Source organism: Ornithorhynchus anatinus, chromosome 11 (assembly GCF_004115215.2).
Source record: "Ornithorhynchus anatinus isolate Pmale09 chromosome 11, mOrnAna1.pri.v4, whole genome shotgun sequence".
Lineage (NCBI taxonomy): Eukaryota > Metazoa > Chordata > Mammalia > Monotremata > Ornithorhynchidae > Ornithorhynchus > Ornithorhynchus anatinus.
The window spans coordinates 38,218,562-38,234,992 of record NC_041738.1 but is presented as its reverse complement, the minus strand read 5'-3'; the positions used below and the strand labels follow the sequence as shown (position 1 = coordinate 38,234,992).

The 16,431-nt window shown below is 44.5% G+C and overlaps 1 non-coding gene across 1 annotated transcript; it reads left to right on the top strand.

Moving 5' to 3' along the window:
• The first annotated feature begins 14,562 nt into the window (after positions 1-14,562).
• On the top strand, positions 14,563-14,635 carry TRNAR-CCG. Its single transcript has one exon. It is a non-coding gene; the product is annotated as a tRNA-Arg (tRNA).
• Positions 14,636-16,431: the final 1,796 nt, after the last annotated feature.

Genomic DNA, 16,431 nt, shown 5'->3' with positions numbered 1-16,431 from the left:
ACCACATTTACATCACAGTTTTTAGTATGTTTAAATTGTTTTAGCCAAGTTTTTGGATCTTGGGAACATTAATGTTCTTTCTCAGGAAACCATTTTTGATTGAGCATGATTTTACTCAGTACTTTTTCTTGGGACAAATTAAAAGTGGTAACTAGGGTATAGCAGTACCACAAACAACTTCACTCACTGTAGAATGAGAAGAGGCTGTCGGGAAGGAAGTTAGTGGTGACAGCTACAAAGCAGGGGAAACAGCTTTGCTGCTAATCTATTAGTGGCCTTCAGTCAGTTAAGAATTTGTCAAAAATCTCAGTCTGCAAAGGGAACAGCCAGGCTTTAATGGAGTTACACTGTACCACTGAATTAAACTACAAATGTAATTTCACTGCTGGCGTCTGCATTTCCGCCATTGGCTAGAGTCACATATAACTAATGAGTGGTGAAAATGATCAGAAAGAAGTCACTACCCCAGGGTATGTACCAGACTGGAATGATGCCCCCACCTGGGTGACTTTCAATTGCATTTCAATCGTATTTATGGAGCACTTACTGTGTGCGGAGTTCTGTATTAAGCACTTGGGAGAGTACAATTTAACAATAAACAGACATATTCCCTGCCCACAACAAGCTTACTCTTTGGGAAGATAGTCCCGGAGCTACCATTCTTCCAGCATAACCCATTGTAAACTCATTCCTCACTGGATTGCAGCCTCCTTGAGGGCAGACACCGTGTCTTTTATCTCTATTGTACTCTCCCTAGCTCCTATTACAGTGTTCTGCAAACAGGAGCTCAATAAACACTATCGAATGAGTGACTGTAGATTTTTTAGGGCTTGGAAACCTCAGCTCTCCTACAGTGAGTCACAGTAGCTCACCTCAAGAACACCCAGGGGCAGCCTCATTTGCAGGTAAGACTGAAGAGTTGGCATATTAATCTTTCTCTGAAACTCCAGTTTTATTTACTAAGTTGTATTTTTATTTTATTATCCTCCTGGAAAATAAATGTAGTTTTATGTTTCAGCATTAAAAATCCAATGCGTTTTCTTCCGTGTGTATTTCTCATTTCAACTAATGAGAGCTGTCCTGGCTAAGCCCCTTGAAAGCATCTCTCAGTAGTTAATGTTAATAGAGGCACCAGAGCATTCTCTCAACTATTAATCTGTGGATAATAGAAAGCCCATTTCTTAAGTACACACAGAAGAAAGAACCGAAGAAATACCGACTATGACACCAAATGAATTGTCTTCCTCCCTCTTCTCCATGCCCTTGTAACCTAGGGCATGTAGTGCAGGCTGGCAGCCATTGCGTTACAAATTTGAAAGTGCTGGAATCTCTCAGTTCCTTAGTAGGTTGCCTGATAGATTGGTGAGTAATGTACTCGAAGAGTGCATTACTGAGCCCCAGACTAATGGCTACCTCTTGCCCATGGCCTTTCCTGTAGATCATTCATTGTGCTGCCTCATCAGCTTCCTTCCAGTCTGTGTCTGGCATGTGTACTAGCTGTTCCTAGCCTGATTAATCCCCAGGGGGTTTGCCCCTCTAATGGTCTCATAGACACAGAGGGAGCAAGTACTAGGGCTGGTGGGATGATGTCGTTAGCCTTTGATCTCCAGAATCCCCCTTTTAATAAGACGAGGAGATAAACTCACAATTTGGCTAATCTTCTCTGTGGACAAACCACTTGCTATGCCATCCTAGCCTTAAGGGACATTTATTGGTTGTTGCCAAGTCTCCGTTCTCAAAAGGGCTGAAAATCCCAAAGGGAATATCAATTATATTCAGTGTGTTGATATAACATCATCTCAGGATCCATTTTATCAGATCAGATCAGGCAATAGCTAGTTGTTGCATTTTCAGATAACTATCATCTTTTGCAGATGTTTTTTCTGATTCTAGAACCGATAAAAATCAAATACCTGGGTCTGGAATTGGCAGCTGGACAGCATTGGAGGCCCTATCCTGGCAAAGGAGAGCTATACCGTAACAAAAGGAGCAATCAGCCAGTAAAAGAACTCGATTTCTCTATTTATATGCAACAGGCTTTTAAGATACTGTTTTTATGGACCAAGTAAAGACATCATTGGAAAGTATTTTTCTGAATGGGTTCATACAGAGAGCGATATTATATATAGTAGTCCTTCGTATGCGAAGAAATCACGGCTGAGGGTGAAATTCACCTATGTGAGCACGCGTGACTGAAATGGCCAATTCGTCACCAGATGTGCATGAAAAAAGCTGTTTTTGTGTTTGGTGTGTGCAGTACCTGGCACTGGTTTTGCTTTTCCCTTTTTGTCTCCCTTTAAGGAGATTTTGATCTAAAAAGAGCTGCTCCTTTTTTTATTGCAATATGCCATAATGGTCTATCTCTGCCAGTTGACTCCCAGTTTTCAACTGGGTTATATCTTCATTTGAGGTTTTTTGTTTACTGTGTCCTTAAAATATTTCCTCTGTCCTCCTTGATTTCAGCTTCCTAAGTTCATCTCCTGGTATACCACTTGTTTGCATAACTGGTTGTTCTTCATTTCCCTTGTGTGTCCTTCGCAGTGTAGCTGTTGAGTTGAGCTTAGTTTTGATTGTAGAAGACTAACTTTGTTTTGGGGTTTTTTAGTGGTATTTGTTAAGCGTCAGGATGTACGTGCCAGGCACTGTTCTAAACACTGGAGTAGATACAAGGTAATCAAGTTAGACATAGTCCATGTCCCATGCGGGGCTCACAGACTTCATCCCCATTTTACAGACGAGATAACTGAAGCACAAAGTCATGAGGTTTGCCCAAGGTCTCAGAGCAGACTAGTGGCCAAACTGGGATTAGAACCCAGGATCTTCTGACTCCCAATCCCATGCTCTATCCACTAGGTCACGCTGCTTCTCTCTATTCCAGGGCTCTATTGTTGGTGACGCTGTCTTGCCATTTGATTTTGAGCATAATCCATAAATAACACTGATGGCACTGCTCAAGTAATTAGATGTGTTGCCTCTGGATGGTCCAGCTCTCACAGCTGCAGGAAGGTCAGAGAGCACTCTAGCTCTGTAGGTCATTAGTTTGGTCTGGAGCCTGATGGAACACTGCTTTCAAACTCTGTGTAACTGTCTTCTAAAAGATGGGCTGGTCTTCTTGACTGATTCTCCACTTCCTAGTCTATCGTTGCATCATTGGTCAGTGGGCCACCTAGTTAGCAAAATTCTGTAATAGCCTTGCCTATATAAATTTTTGGTTGTGTGTACTGCTTCAAGGGTGCAGACTGATCCATCACCTCGGTTTTCTTTGGATATGAAATAGTTTCAATTTCAATAATTTTTACGTCTTTCTGGAGGTATGCCTTTAGGGCACCATCTTCTGCCTACAGCAGCTCTTGAATGACTGTCTCTGGGACTTGGGATAATGCTTGAAGTCTCTTAAATTGAGAGATTTTCCCAGAGATGCAAAATCGTATTCTGACACTTGCACCCAGGTCTCTTATTGTATCTTCCAGCGTGGCTGAGTACATATATGTACATACAGCTGTCAGTCAATCGGTGGTATCTACTGGACCCGTGCAAGGTGTGGATCATTCTACTAAATATTTGGGTCATTAGAAGGAACAACAGAAGGAAGCACAAGTTTCCTTCCCTGAAGGGACTTATAAATCAAAGTGGGGGGAGGGGAGTAAAGTATAAAGAGGGGGAGCAGAAGGAAGAGTGGTGATATACAGGAAGTACTACAATTAATCAAGATGAAATGGCTGAATAAATAATAGCCACCCTTTTCAAACAATGACACTACTGATGGAAGGATTTTTACAGGTGTATGTGTGTGTTGTGTGTGTGTGTGTGTGAGAGAGAGAGAGAGAGAGAGAGAGAGAGAGAAAGAGACACCCGTAGGATCAATTTATTTTACATTGGGTACATGCAAAGATCGTTGCATATATCATTACAGTGCCTAGCACTATTTTCATTCTCCCTCTTGGCGTCATGACCTACTAGAAGTCTCTGTTCTAAGACAGTCATCTTCTAGTTACTGTGTCCCAAGGTGATCCGGCTTCTGCTTCTCTCTCCCAACTGTCCCCTTTGTCATTCTTTGTTTAAGGTTTTGGTTATTCGAGCAAGACTAGTAACAAAATTAAAAGGTGAGGCACCTTTTGAATTTGGAAAGTTTCAAACGGGACTAGAACTTTAACACTAATAATGGCAAGCGGATGGAGGGGGAAATAGTCATTTAAGCTTGACTAAGATTTGCCTACATATAGTCAATTTGGTTTGTCAGTCAGTTGGTGGTATTTATTGAGAGCTAATTGTGTGTAGAACGCTACCAAACAGTTGGGAGAGTAAAATATAATCACTGCCCTCAAGGAGCTAACAATCTAGTGGGGAGATGGATATTAAAGTAAATTACAGAAAGTGGAAGCAGCAGAGTAGGATATGTACATATATGCTTTGGGGATGGGGTGAATATCAAAGTGCTTTAGAGGTACTGACCCAGATGCTTTTGCAATGCAGAAGGGAGACTGACCAAGGTGGGGAAATGAGAGGTTAGTCAGGGAAGGAGGAGATATGATTTTAATGGGACTTTGAAGATGGGAAGAATGGTGGTCTGTTGGATATGAACGGCGAGGGATTCCAGGTCAGAGGGAGGATGTGGCCAAGGGTTTGGTGGCAAGAGAGATGAGAGTGGGGTAAAATAAGTGGGTTGACATTAAAGGAGTGAGGTGTGCATGCTGGATTGTAGTGGAAGAGTCACCTTAGAGTATCTCTGAATGACCCCAAAAGTCTCTCACTGAACTGATCCTCTGGTCTTTCTCTAAGACATTCCTGAACTTGTAGTTTGCCTTTGGAATAAACTCCACAATTTAGCCCCAAATTGCCCTGATTTCCCTAGTATCCTAAATGCCAGGAATGAGCTCTAGCCCCTAAGTTCCTTGTGGGCAGGGAACGTATCTACCGACTCTGATGTTTTGTATTCTCCCAAGCGTTTAGCACAGAACTCTGCAAACAGCAAGTGCTCAATAAATACCATTGATTGATTGATTGATTGACCTCGAATAAGGCGGAACGTCATGTGCGTGTTCCAATCTGGAACTTCAACCCGGAGTCAGCACGTGGAATGACTCTGGCAGCGTGAGGGCAGAGCGCGGGTAGAGCAGCTGTTCTCACTAGACTGTCGCTTCGAATGCCTGCCAGTGGAGGCTTTGCTGAAAAGATTGAGCCAGGGCTGCTGAAAAAAAATTTCAGTGGCCAGTACTCTTCATCCCATTTGCCCTACCTTTTTGGACTAAGATCCCAGGAATAAAAAGTCATCTCAGTCTATATAACCTGTACTGCCTACTCCCCTCCCCACTACTTTCCATCTAAACTTGCCCGGCCACAAACCTTCCCTTAAAAATGAGAAATTTTCTTCGCCGGCTTTGCCGTCACCTTGCTTGGGTTTTCTTTCTTTAACGAGCACAACAGCATGCGACTGCATCTTCAAAGGGGAAATTAATTCCGTCCGCAAAAGGGTCAAGTGCTAGAAAGTGCAGAGCCACGCAGTTTGCATGGCAGGATACAGAAGGGATGATGCTAATAAGATTCGAAGATGAGAACAGCAGACTGTCTCTGGGGATTCAGATGAAGGGATCTGTAAATTTTAAAAGAAATGGACTCCCAAAACTAATGATGTCTGCTTGCCAATTCATTAATAATGTGGAATGGGAAGATGGAAGCGAGATCCAGGCCATGCTTTGAAATATCAAAATGTAACTAGGAGAAAACAGTGAGAGCTCATCTCGATGGGGTCATAATGCTAGGGAAGGAGGCAAGCCAGACGGAGATGTAGTGTTAGTGCATGGGGGAAAGGAATTATTCCACCCGCGTGTGTCTATTAATGTGCGTATAGTACCTTTATCTATACCCAAATTGTTAAAAGATCAGTTCTCAGGCTTAAAAGAATGCTGCGGCACTGATTGGGCTTTTGCCATTTTCATATTTTAGGGGCATGAAATGTTTCAAGAAACGTAAAAACACATCAGAGTTGTCTTGTCCTATTTCCCCGTGGCTCTCGGTAAAGCCTGCCCTTCGCCTTTTTGTATTGCGTGCACGGAACTGAGTAACAAGAACCTGGACCTTGTTTGTAGTTAATAGTGGAAGCAAAAAAGCCTCAGGCAAAGCCTAATCAACCAAGAGCAATTCTGAGCTCTCCTCTAGAATATCTGCAGAGACAGTGCCTTTCCAAGGGCTGGCTGGACACATCGTGTGACCTTGCTGCTTTACATCATTAAAATTTCCCATTACTAGGATGGTGTTTGCATGGAGGGGCTGTCGTGTAGATATTATGCCCGGGTTTCTCCCTCCTGCGTTCCTAGTTTGCCGCTAATAGAAAATGCCTCTCTGCTTGAACAGTTCCCAGAGCTGGGAGGTGTGCAACAGCAGGAGAGTTTAGCTTTGGCTTTTATTTTGACAAAGCTATTACATTTTGCAGATTGAGGTTATGGTCTCTCCTCCTATCTTCGTATTTTATCTGCATGATATTTTCTCATCTCCCCTTTAAACCTCCATTAGTTACAACGATGGAGGTGCCAGTGAGGCAGCTTGCTTGTGAGTCTCCGCGTCGTCAGACGTTCTTTCAAGCCGATAAATAAACTGACCGAAGCGGAAGCGCTCTGTCCCACGGAAACTTTCCCGGGAGCAGCATCTCATAAAGGCCCCTCCTCGGGTGCCGGACTGAGGACTGAGCACTTGCTGCTTCCATGAAACTGGGGATCGGAACGCACTTTCGTTGTGGCGGGCCGGAGCTCCCACACCCCCACTGTTCTGGTTTCACCGGGGCTACAGGTAGCTGACCACTGTGAGAAAACCGCCCTCAACTGCTCTGGAGACATTTCTAAACCCACCATCCAAATTCCATTCTGACCTGCTGAACGCCCAGGGAGCCGCAGCTGCTGAATTTTCATGTTGAAAGTACCTACTTGATCCAACTGCAGTCATGTAGTCACTTTTCAGCGCAACTTTGATCACGTGATCTTGGTAGCTAGGCAGTTTGGCAGTAATGAATTTTTTTGGCCGGGAAAGAAAAAAAGAAAAAGCCAGATTTCAAAGGAGCGCTTATACATGCCGTAAATTGTTTGAAACAGACTGAAAATGAAGTGTCCCCTGGATTGCTATCCTCAGTCCCTAAAGCAAGCCCACGGCTGACTGGCAGGTTCTGTAGCTAAAGGAAGAGCCCCAACATCAAAGGCCAGATAGCGTGACCATTATTTTCTCCATTGGTTCCCCTACTTTAAGTGACTACAGTAAATCCTTCTCTATAAAAATCTCCTCTGAAGCTGGAGGGGTAACGTGGTCACATCCCTCAAATACTCGACTTTGTTAGCCTTCTCTTCACTACTGCCTGGCATGCTCTGGGCGCACAGGGGAGGGGAGGAGAGTGTGGTTCCCCAGGAAATCTCATTACAGATAGAGCGTCTGGTTTCTGTTTGATGTTCCGGCTTTTTACCTTGTTTTCGACTGAGGCAGAAGGAAGTCCAGCGACTCGCTTAAGGTCACACACGGTGGTGAGTCAGGAGTAGCGACCAGAGGACGCTGCCCACTGGCGATTGATGTACGTGGTAGCTGCCATGTACTGCTCACAAACACAGCAAGATTTCTCTTCTCGTTTCATCATTGCTCTTGACCAAGACTTGATTTACTGTTTTGAAATCAGTCGCTACTTCAGACCTCCAGAAGAGCTTCTTTAATAGCTTGTCATAAGAGTTGACATCCATTTGGAAGAGCTCAAATATTCAATCTCCTCTTAAAACTGCCTCTGCACTGCTCCAGAGTGCTTCGGTTTATAAACAGTCGAATTGTTTCTTGAGTGTTTGCAGAGCACTGGACTCAGCACTTGGGAGTATACAATGGAGTTAATAGACACAATGCCCCCGATGGAACTTACAGTCTTACAGGGAAACTGATCTCGTGGCCTAAAATGGATTGGGGCTTGGGGCGTGGGAGTCAGAAGGACCTGGGTTCTAATCCCGGCTCCCGGCTCCACTTCTTTGCTGTGTGACCTTGGACATTTCTCTGTGCCTCAGTTACCTCATCTGTAAAATGGGGATTGATTGGGAGCCCTATGTGGAACATGGACTGTGTTTAACCTAATTAGCTTGTATCTGTCTTACTACTTACTACAGTATCTGGCACAGAGTAAGCACTTTATACCATTAAAGAAAAAATACTAATAATTTACAGGTGGGTGAAGAAGGAAAGTGGATATGTAGCTGAGTGAGGGCCCGCGGGCAGTGGATTAAGTGCAAAAATGCTGCAGGTGGTTGCAAGAACATGAAAGGAGAGTTAGCATAGAAGTGGGAAGCATCAAGGCCTAATGGGAAGAGCACGGATCTGGGAGTCAGAGGACCCGGGTTCTAATCCCGGTTCTGACACTTGCCTGCTGTGTGACCTTGGGGAAGTGACTTGACTTCTCTGGGCCTCAATTTCCTCATCTGTAAAATGAGGATTAAAATACCGTTCTCCCTCTTACTTAGACTGTGAGTCCATATGGGACGGGCAATGTGTATGCTATAATTATCTTGTACCTCCCCAGCTATTAGAATAGATCTTGGTACTTAATAATTAAAATAGTCATTATTAAGTGCTGAGGTGGTACTTGTGTGGATAAAACTGGGAATTAACCAGGGAAAACCTGCTGGAGGAGATGTCATTTCCGTAGGTTTTGGAGATGGGGAAAACTGGATTCCGGCTGATATGAAAAAGTAGGGAGTTTCGGGTCAGAGGGAAAGGCTGCAAGTCAGAGACGGGAAAGACGAGAATGAGACGCAGTGAGCAGATATGCTTATGAGGAAGGAAAAGTGTGCACTGGGATATATTGGGAAAAGAAAGTGGAGAAGTAAGTAGAAAAAGCTGAATCAGTATCTTAAAGCCAAGGGTCAGGAGTTTCTGTTTAATGCAGAGAGAAAGGATAACCACTGAAGGTTTTTGTGGAGTTGGGGGACAAGCAGAATGGCATTTTAGGAAAATTCATTCATTCATTCAATCGCATTAATTGTGCGCTTACTATGTGCAGAGCACTGAACTAAGCGCTTGGAAAGTACAATTCAGCAATAAAGAGAGATAATCCCTGCCCATACTGGGTTTAAGGTCTAGAAGGAGGGTGATAGACATCAAAGCAAGTAAGCAGGCATCAATATAAATAAATAGAATTAAAGATATGTACATATCAAAATAAGTAAATAGGCATAAATATAAATAAATAGAATTATAGATATATGCACATCAAAACAAGTAAATAGGCATTACTATAAATAAATAGAATTATAGGTATGTTACATATATACCCAAGTGCTGTGGAGGGGGGACTGAGGGTAGAGCAAAGGGAGCGAGTCAGGGTGACGTGGATGGGAGGGGGAACTGAGGAAAAAGGGGCTTAGTCTGGGAAGACCTTTTGGAGGAGGCGAGCCTTCAGTAGGGCTTGGAAGAGAGGAAGTGTGATTGTTTCGTGGATTTGAGGAGGGAGGGCATTCCTGGCCAGAGGTAGGACGTGGGCCAGGGGTCGACGGCAGGTCAGGCGAGAACGAGGCACAGTGAGAAGGTTAGCACCAGAGCAGCAAAGTGTGCAGACTGGAATGTAGGAGAGAAGGGAGGTGAAGTGATAGCTTTGAAGCCGATAATGAGGAGTTTTGCTTGATACGGAGGTTGATAGGCAACCACAGGAGACTTTTGAGGAGGGGGGTGACATGCCCAGAACATTTCTATAGAAAAATAATCCGGGTAGCAAACAGAGTGAAGTATGGACTGAACTGGGGACAGACAGGAGGTTGGGAAGTCAGAAAGGAGGCTGATGCAGTAATCCAGTTGGGAGAGGATGTGGTAAATGATCTGGGAAGCAGGGTGAAGTGTGGACTGAAAAGAGGAGAGAGTAGATGTGAGAGACCAGCAAGGAGGCTGGGAAGTCAGAAAGGAGGCTGATGCAGTAATCCAGTTGGGATAGGATGTGGTAAATGATCTGGGAAGCAGGGTGAAGTGTGGACTGAAAAGAGGAGAGAGTAGATGTGAGAGACCAGCAAGGAGGCCGATTGAGGAGTCAAGCCTGGATATGACATCCACCTGGGCCAGGGCAGTGCCTTTTTATATGGAAAGGTAGGAGTAGATCCCAGAAATGCTATGGCCCTTCCTCAGCATCTCACCCCCTAACTGTGAGTGTCACTCAAAGCTCGGTTCTAGGCCCCCTTCTCTTCTCACTTTACAGGGAACTCATCCCTACCCGTGGCTTCAGCTACTACCTCTCTGCCAGTGACTCCCAAATCTATCTACCTCACCTGCCCGATCTCACCCCTCTGTAATTTCACACTTTCTCTTGACTCCAAAACATCCCTGATTGGATGTCCCACGAACACCTCAAGCTCAAATCCTCTCTTCCGCCTTTATGACATTTGTCAACGCTGCCATCCATCCCAACTATGAAACGAGCTACCTTGCCGTAATCCTTCACTCCTCCCTCTCTTTCAACTCCCATAGTCTGTCTCTTACCAAATCTGTCACTTTTTCTTCTGCAATCTTTCCAGGTTCCACCTCTTCCTCTCCACCCAAATGACCACCACAGTGGACCAGGAATGCATCGTTTCCCAGCTTGACTACTGCATTTGCCTTTCTCCAGGTTTCCCCTCACTAGTACAAACTCACTCTGTCAGGTTCATTTTCCCAAAACGTCATTCTGTGTTCATCTCCCAACATTTTAGGTTACCCGTTGCCCTCTGCATCAACTAGAAACTCCTGACCGTAGACTTGAAGGCACTCTCTCAGCTCTCTCCACCTCCTGCTTGTCTACCCCCTTCTCTCATTACTCCCCAGCCTTCTACCCTTCTCAAACTCGTCTTCTCACTGTGTCTTGTTTTCATCTTTTCCACCTTTGACCTCTTGCTTACACCTTTCCCCTTTCCTGGAACTCCCTTCCTCTTCAAATCTGTGAGCCCACGGCTCTCCCCATTGCAGAGCTCTTTCTAATCACCTCTCCTCAGTGAGACCATCCCCAGGTAATTTCTAGTGTCCCCACTTAATCCCTGCAAGTACCATCTCACAGCAGTGTTGTGCAAACTGTGCACTTGTGTATTCACAACCCCAGGTAGCAGTTTCTGTGAATGTATCTAATCCACCCTGTTACTTGAACATTAACTCATATACATAGCCATTTCCCTTCTTCCGCCTATCAATACATCATTTTAGTATCTGACTCCCCCTAGATTGTACACTCTTTGAGAGCAGGGATATGTCTATTATTTATATCTCACTCCCCCCAGAATTTGGTGTGTTGTTCTAGCTAGAATAAATGCAATTGATTATAGAAAGAAAAAAAAATCACAAGCATTGTCAAAGTACCAGTGAACAGATCTTTGTGCTTAGTTTTTATTGTCTGTCTTTTATATGCATATGCCTTAATGCTGTTTTTCTGAGTTACCCCTCCAAAGACAAAAGGTTAGGCCTTATTTTAACTGCACTTCTTGCAGCTTTCTCAACTCACTGTAAAGAGTACTGTGAACCTGGTGGTTGTTCAGAGAATAAAGGCATTGATGATATTTTGAGGAAAAACATACCATTTTATGTAAATCCTTTTTCTGAGCTCTTCAGGGGATCCTGCTAGTTAACATGTAGCCTTGACATTAACACTCTGTTGTATAGTTTTAGGGGCTTTGTTAAGCCTCAACATTGATATATTGATATGTTAATTTTTTCAATGGTATTTATCAAGCACCTACTGTGGACAGACCACTCTACTGTACCCAGTGGTGGGGAAAGGTACGAGGAGGATAGTCATATAGGATTCCTGGCCCCAGAGTCTCACACTCTAAGAAAAGCAGCAGCAGAGGAGAAGCAAAGATGGACACAAATGGGAAGATTAGAACAGGAAATCCAACAGAAACAACTAAGAAACAAAGACAAGATTAAAAACAATAGTCACAGTACGTTATGGCTAAGGGAGCTGTTTCCAGGCTCTTCACCTCTGCGGCCAGGCTATCCGTAGGAAGCCCAAGAGCCACTATCCTCCCAGTGTTGTAAATGTTAGGGCAAAACGCTGCAAGAGACCCATGGCTGCAGCTGTCGCTCCAGCCTCCGCCTCGTCCTTCTGGTGCGAGACAGACCTCGACCCCCAAGGAGGCAGAGGGGGCGGAGGGAGTAATGACCGTGTTCATTTAGACGTGATTACAACTCTTATAATGAGGTGATGACTGGTCATTGATGCCCCAATTGTGGAATTTTCCCCCTTCGTGAACAACAACGGGACTTGATGAATGAAAAGCACTTATTTGGAGAGATCAGTGATATGTCCTCATTTCCAAATAAGTGACAGTTCTGTCTGTCTCATGCCACCACTTGGCCAGGGGTCTGATTCTGGGTCAAGTCTACTGGCTATTGTCAGGTGGGGGCAGTATGGTATAACCCAACATTTTGAATGATGGCTTTCTTGATTACTTTTGAGCTCTGAACTATTTGTGCTGCCCTCTCTCCCACCAAGGCACCTTGGGGATTTTGAAATTGTTCCTGTCATAGTCCTTCATAAGGAACACTAGGTGCTAATTTCCTGTTGTTTCATTTATTCTGATAGCAATCAAGAGAAAAAGAAATCTCATTTCATTGTTTGGCCTCTCTTTTGTTCAACAAAGGTGAAGGAGTGAAGAAGGGCTTCCTGGCATTTTAAATGCATAGTCCCCTCTTGAGCTGATTCTTTATCTTGCTGGCCATTTCTCTGGGAAATGTGAAATAAATAAATACATAAAAATGCTTCTTTGCTAATTTCAAACGCGCTGCTATAAATTGCAGGGCTTTGCTCACACGAGGCTGTCTAGAATCCCTGGAATTGCTTGAAAACCACGTGTGGTGTCCCAGGTTGCTTTTATGCCTCTTCTTTTTAAAATTCATCTGGAGAGTATCCTTTGTGGCCCCCTTCCCATTCTTTTGGAAATATCAGGAATCCTCGTTGGTGCACTGCTTCCCTCTCTGGTCATACCGCCGTCCAGCTACGATGGACTACACATATCATTCTCCTAGTTAACATACATGTACAGATACATGTAAAAATACACTTGCATACGCAGGGCTCCCAGCTTCAACCGCAGATCTTGTCCAGATACTAATTGCTTGACCTTGAGTTTTACTAACCGACAACCTTTCAGTGACTGCTGAGTGTTTCAACTCACTGACCCATGGACGAGGAAGTGCCTTCTGGGAGTAAGTAGCGCTCTTCGGAATCAGACCTCCGCTCCGCTGCTCCCTTTCTCCTTAATTTGACAACCCGGGATTGAACCAAGAGGGTGAACAAGGAAGAGTGAGGGAATGGGAAAAGCACCAGCCTATTAGCGTTAGCATAAAATATAATAATAATGGTGGAGATGATGATAACAAAGGGCTGAGAGAGAATGGACATCTGGGCATTCAAGCTCTTGACGGCCTCCTAGCCCACTTCAGATTCAAGTGTAAGAGTATTAATAGGCTTCCAGCAGGGTGAGAATAAAGGTATGGAGAGGAAACAGCCATTGACATGCCCCTGTGCACGCTGGAAGGTAACTAACCAATCTCCAGACTCATCTTTGTATCCTAAGACAAATCTTTCCCAGCATAAGTGATCTGAAAAAGCTGGTCACAGAAGGCAAGCGTTGTTTACATGTTCTTTCATCCCACAAATGCTAAAAAGAAGGACTGAGCTCCCTCTGTCAATAGTCAAATATCAATTAGTCTTCCTATGCCATTATTTGTAGCCTGAGATTGAAGAGGATAATTGAGGGCAAAGATTAGGTAGAGTACCTTCTCTGAGTCTCATCTGATGGCTGCGTATCCAAAAAACAAGCAAGATCTTCCCCAGTGCCAAGTCATTTCCTGGTATTTTTGAAGGAATGTGAATTCTTTCAAGATCCCGGAGAACTATTTAGTGCTCTACAACCAAACAGTACACTAAAATGGCTTCTAGTGGCCTTGTTGTGCGCAGGGAATGTATCTGTCAACTCTGTTATATCATACTCTCCCAAGCGCTTAGTACAGTGCTCTGCACACAGTCAATAAACACAGTTGATTCATTGATTGGCCTAAGAGAGTCAACACACTGTCCTAATAACTACATATTTGTGAGATCCAGAAGCAGACAGCCGACAGCGAGGAAGGGAAATTCCTTCTCTCTGTCCTTTTTCTTTAATCCCCATGTCCCTGCACTGGCTTAGCCCAGGAGCGTGGGTTTGGCAGGTGGCAGGAGGATAATGGGGGTCCGTAGTTCCTCTGCCCCATATCTCCTAGCTAACACGATGAAGACCGTGACACTGCACTCCACTCCAAGTATCTTAAATTCCCTTTTTCCCTTTCCCTACTCTTTCAATATCTACAACTGTAACCTCCATTATCAAACCCCTTGTGGAGGCCAATATTATATATATTGGAAGTGAGAGTCAGTCATTCCGTCAGTCATATTTATTGAGCACTTACTGTGTGCAGAACACTTTATTGAGCTCTTGGGAGAGAACAATAAAGCAACATAACAGACACATCCCCTGCCCACAGCTGGCTTACAGGCTAGAGGGGGAGAAAGGCATTTAATATACATAAATAAATTACAGATATGTTCATAAGTGCATATACGACCGTGTGGCCTAATGGATAAGGCGTCTGATTCCGGATCAGAAGATTGAGGGTTTGAGTCCCTTCGCGGTTGCTAGAATTATTTTAGAGAAGCAGCGTGGCTCAGTGGAAAGAGCCCGGGCTTGGAAGTCAGAGGTCATTGGTTCAAATCTCGGCTCTGCCACTAATCAGCTGTGTGACTGTGGGCAAGTCACTTTACTTCTCTGTGCCTCAGTTACCTCATCTGTAAAATGGGGATTAAGACTGTGAGCCCCACGTGGGACAACCTGATTACCCTGTATCTACCCCAGCACTTAGAACAGTGCTCTGCACATAGTAAGCGCTTAACAAATACCAACATTATTATTATGATAAGTGCTGTGGGGCTGGGAGGGGTGATGAATGAAGGGAGCTAATCAGGGCAAAGCAGAAGGGAGAGGGAAAAGAGGAAAGGAGGGCTTAGTCTGGGAAGATTTCTTGGAGGAGACCCTTCAATAAGGCTTTGACATCAGGGAGAGTAATTGTCAGATTTGAGGAAGGAGGGCGTTTCAGGCCCAGAGGCAGGATGTGGGTGAGAGATCAGTGGAGAGAGAGATGAGTTCGAGGTACAGTGAGAAGATTAGCATAAGAGGAGTGAAGGGTGAGGGTTGGGTCGTAGTAGGGGAGTAGTGAGGTGAGGTAGGAGGGGGCAAGGGGATTGACCGCTTTAAAGTCAATGGTGAGGAGTTTCTGTTTGATGCGGAGGCGGATGAATACACAGTGGAGGTTCTTGAGGTGTGGGGAAACATGGACTGAATGGTTTTGTAGAGGCAGAGTGGCCTAGTGGATAGAGCACGGACCTGGGAGTCAGAAGGACCTGGGATCTAGTCCTGGCTCCACGATTTGTCTGCTTTGTGACCTTAGGCAAATCACTTAACTTCTTTGTGTCTCAGCTACATCATCTGTAAAATGGAGATTAAGATTGAGCACCCTGCGGGACATGGACTGTGTCCCACCCAATTAGATTGTATCTACCCCAGTGCTTAGAACAGTGCCTGACACATAGTAAGCACTTAACCAATGCCATTTAAAAAGCAGTGATCCAGGCAGCAGAGTGAAGTGTGGACTGAAGTGGGGAGAGACAAGAGGCACGAAGATCAGCAGGTGGCCGATGCAGTAATCAAGGCAGGATAGGATAAGTGTTTGGGCCAATGTGGTAACAGTTTGGATGGAGAAGAAAGGGTGGATTTTAGTGACGTCGTTAAGGTTATATGTTATATTGTTATACGTTATGTCGTACTCACCCAAGTGTGCTGTGCGTGCAGTCTCAGTGAATACGATTGAGTGATTGAATGAACGGTTGAACCGAATGGTGGAAGTTTGAATATGTGGGTCAAATCAAAGAAATGAGTCAAGGAGAGTGGCAAGATTATGGGCTCACGAGACGGGGAGGATGGTGGTGCCATCCCCAGTGATGGGAAGATGAGGCGTTCCGAGTTAAGTTTGAGGTGTCAGTGGGTCATCCAAATAGAGACATCTGGAAGGCAGGAGGAAATAGGAGGAGATGTGAACTTCCGGTATATTAATATACAAATAAATTCCCACATCTGTAGTGATTTACTTAGAAGATCGGTGCTACAGATGGTGGGATTTCATCCGTGTGCCTTAGGTGGTAAAAAAGATCGTCTCTTTCCCATTGTACACATGAAAAATAGAAGTGGAATTTTCTAGCCCCTTAACCATTCGGGATGAGCACTGCTTTCCGATATAGAGCTGCTAGACATCCTTGGTGTTGCCAAGAGGCACTTCTTTCTCTTCAGCAATCAGGAACCAATATTGAGCTGCCTACTTCTATAGAGCTCTAGTTTAGAGTTGCAGGGGAATGGAGAGTGAGGAAAAGGAGCATCTTGA